The sequence below is a fragment of the Microtus ochrogaster genome, linkage group LG4, assembly GCF_000317375.1.
Source record: "Microtus ochrogaster isolate Prairie Vole_2 linkage group LG4, MicOch1.0, whole genome shotgun sequence".
NCBI classification, from domain to species: Eukaryota; Metazoa; Chordata; class Mammalia; order Rodentia; family Cricetidae; genus Microtus; species Microtus ochrogaster.
Genome location: NC_022030.1, coordinates 51,632,971 through 51,636,365, shown reverse-complemented (window position 1 = coordinate 51,636,365; position 3,395 = coordinate 51,632,971).

Here is a 3,395-nt window from a genome sequence, read left to right as displayed (position 1 = left end):
GGTGGTGGTGGTGGTGGTGGTGGTGGTGGTGGTGGTGGTGGTGGTGGTGGTTCAATGTAGGTGAGACTTCAAGAGCCACAGTTCACACTCCCTTAGATGAGACAACAGCCACAAAAACTGAGATGGAAGGACAAGAGTCAAAGGATAGGGCATCAGAGGAAACCTCAGCTCAGGCTGTACCCCAGAATCAGCCAGAGGAGCAAATATTGGCATAGCTGAGAAGTGTGGCCAGTACCATGAGATCTCGGATATTAACCAAACTTCTGGTGGCTACAGGAATAGTAGCAGTGCACAGCTCTCCAGGGGGGCACTTTGTTCATAGCTAGGTCATATATGAAAACTCAAACTGGTGAGTCTTGAGAGCCTCCAACCTAAAGCCTTACAAGGAATGCTCACTGCTCTCTGACAAATGCCCCCGTCCTCCACACTGACTGCCAGTAAATGCCCCGGTCCTCCACACTGACTGCCAGTTAACAGAATCGCATCCTTCCTGCCTCTTAGTCCTAACCTCTTACCACTGGAGTGTTTGCTCTATGTTTCTCATATGTCCAAGGCTTCCTGCTGTTTTAGGACCTTTCATATGCTATGGAATATGGCTCTGCACTCCTCTTTAGCTTGTATGAAGAGTCCCTAGTCCTCATCTTACTCATGCACTCCTAAAGGAAGCCACCCCTTACTTCCTTTTTTATGGACCCTCAACCCAATTTCTTACTGAATTTACTACATTTTCTTGATCCTCTCAGGGGTAAGCAATTCTTACAGAAAGAAAATGGCTCCCCTACAAATTTACCTTCAATGTGCCAACCAACAGCAAATCCAGAGCCTGCATCTCTTTCTCTTTTATCAATCATTTGTGAATCAGCCTATATTCCCTCCATCTAAGTTATCCAAGCATCAAACTCTTGGCTGCTATAGGATGTTTTGATAGGTCAGAGGTCACCAGAATTACTGACTACCCAATCCTAAACTTATTCCTTGTACTTGCCCTGTCTTGACCATTCTTTCTTCTATTGACCCCAATAAAGGTTCTGCATCTGTTCTGCTCCCTCCTCCTCTCTGCCTCCTGGTCAATTCTGGGGCTTTCCTATGTGACTCTACATGCTGTACTGTGCCTCCCATTTCAAGAGACAAGTAACAACACCACCTCTTGATATCTTGAGAATTACTTATTCCAGGACACACTGCAAGTAGTTCAAAATCTAAGGGTGCTTCAGTCCCTTACATAAAACAGCATAGAGCTGAGATAAATCAAAGGCAAAGGTGCCTGTTAACAAGCCTGATGTCCTGGGTTCAATCCCACATGGAAAGAAAGAACTGACTTCTGAAGTTTTCAAGCCCACCCACTTTCCCAAATTAATTAAAATGTAATCAAGTAAAATTGTTTAGTGTTGCATGTAACATACACAATCTCCCCCTGTACATTACGAATAATCCCTAGTGACTTATAATAATACCAAATGCAATGAAAAAGCTATATAAACAGGCTTTACACCATACTGTTTATGGAATAAGTAGAGATTGAATTTGCACATGCTCAGGGAGGATTCTTTCCTGAATCCTGCCCATCTGTGCCTAGTTGAATCCATGAGGTACCTGTCAATTCATCACTCACAGACATGAATGGCCCCATGTATAGACCTCTTCACATCTACTATTTCTTGCTCTTCACACTCTTACTGTGCTAAGTAAAATGTGTGGGGTGCATTTTCACTCATTTGTACTCATAAAACTTCTCCTAGTCATCCCCATGACTTATTTCTACATCTTCTTACGTAGAGTAGAACGTTCCTGGGAGAAGATTCCATGTCTGTCTGTGCTGACCTTCTTATCCTAATATGTAGCACTTGTGAGATGCTCTATCAAAGAACAAACATGCCTTGTCCCATAAGAAAGACTAAGTGTATCATGCCAGGAGCCTCAGTGCTGTGGGACAATGGTCTTCTACTATGTAAATATTTGTCACTCGTATTTTAATACAACACTGATTGACCAGTAGCCAGGCAGGAAGTATAGGTGGGACAATCAGAACAGGAGAATTCTGAGAAGAGGAAAGGTTAAGTCTGTAGTCAGCACCCAGACACAGAGGAAGCAAGATGAGAATGCCTCGCTGATAAAAGGTTCCAAGCCACATAACACAGACAAGAATTATGGGCTAATTTAAGATATAAGAGTTAATAAGAAAGCCTGACATAGTAGGCCAACCAGTTTGAACTTAATATAGGCCTCTGTATGTTTCTTTGGGACTGAATGGCTGTGGGACTGAGTGAGACAAAAACCTCTACCAACAAATGGCACCAATATGGACAACTATGCCCACATAAAACTTGAGAGGGCTTGGGAAGTAATTCTAGACACAAAAGAACAGAGTTAAGCATGGCTTCTTAGTAGCTTCATTTTCTGAATGGGTTCTATTTGCTAGAGGCAAGTGCATCTCATTTAAGAGAGGCTTCCTGACTCAGCTCTAGCTGCAGAAACCTTGCAGATCTTCTAAAAGGCGCCACTAACAAGCACTTAAATGGTGTTTATGAATAGCCAACAGCATGATTCTTGGTGGTGGCAGAGACCTTTAAACTCCATAGAGTTATGGCAATAAAATGTCTCTAGCCAGTACCTCTGCCATGAGGTTAGACTCTCAGAAAGCTAAGGAATGGGGTGGATCCAGCCATAACTTTAATCCTAGCTACATTGCTTAGCAAATTAAAGACTCATGCAGTCAGAAAAAAAATAGATTCAGATAAAAAAAAACTCTAAACTGTTTGCAGTGTGTTAAAAACTATATATAAGCTTGGGAGAAAACAAAAAAGGATAAAATCCAGAAAGAAAGAAAGAAAGAAAGAAAGAAAGAAAGAAAGAAAGAAAGAAAGAAAGAAAGAAAAGCTGGGGTGGCACACACCTTTAATCCCAACACTTGGGAGGCAGAGGCAGGTGGATCTCTGTGAGTTCAAGGTGTGGTGGCGCACACCTTTAATCCCAACACTTGGGAGGCAGAGGCAGGTGGATCTCTGTGAGTTCAAGAGCAGCCTGGTTTAGAGAGTGAGCACCAGGACAGCCAAAGATAAATGTAGAAACCTAGTCTCATAAAACAAAAATTAAAAATAAAAATAAAAGATATAGAGTTTAAAATAAAGCCACATAAAGATGGAAACTACACAGAGAATCAGGATAGTGTATGTTATTATGTTGTCTTTAAGTGGTTTGATGACTGAGGAAGGAACAACAGCTGCTAAAAGGCATTTGATTACAAATGTGGCTGGATTGATGCTTTGACTTCAAATTTTAAGATATGCTACTTTGAAGAAGAGGTTTTGTTTTGTTTTGTTTTGTTTCCACAGGAAGTAAGGGTTGTAGATTCATTTGGGTTAAGAAAAATCAGGTTTGATTAAGGAAGACCCCTG